Source organism: Lytechinus variegatus, chromosome 15 (assembly GCF_018143015.1).
Source record: "Lytechinus variegatus isolate NC3 chromosome 15, Lvar_3.0, whole genome shotgun sequence".
NCBI lineage: Eukaryota > Metazoa > Echinodermata > Echinoidea > Temnopleuroida > Toxopneustidae > Lytechinus > Lytechinus variegatus.
Genome location: NC_054754.1, coordinates 5,196,348 through 5,196,560, shown reverse-complemented (window position 1 = coordinate 5,196,560; position 213 = coordinate 5,196,348).

The window sequence follows — 213 nt, the reverse complement described above, 5'->3', positions numbered from 1 at the left end:
TTGAGTGACACGAGAGAGCTATAAAAGCGCGTTTCTAATTGGATATTGATTAAAAAGTAGGTGTGTCTTACAGAGATAAAATGAAGATAAAATTGTTCTCAGAATACCGATTCGGAGAGATTTTAAGGGTATTTTATCTCACTGATTTTAATGGAGATAAAATATTTTATTTTATCTGAGATAAAATGGATCTCAGAATACCACCCCTGGAGC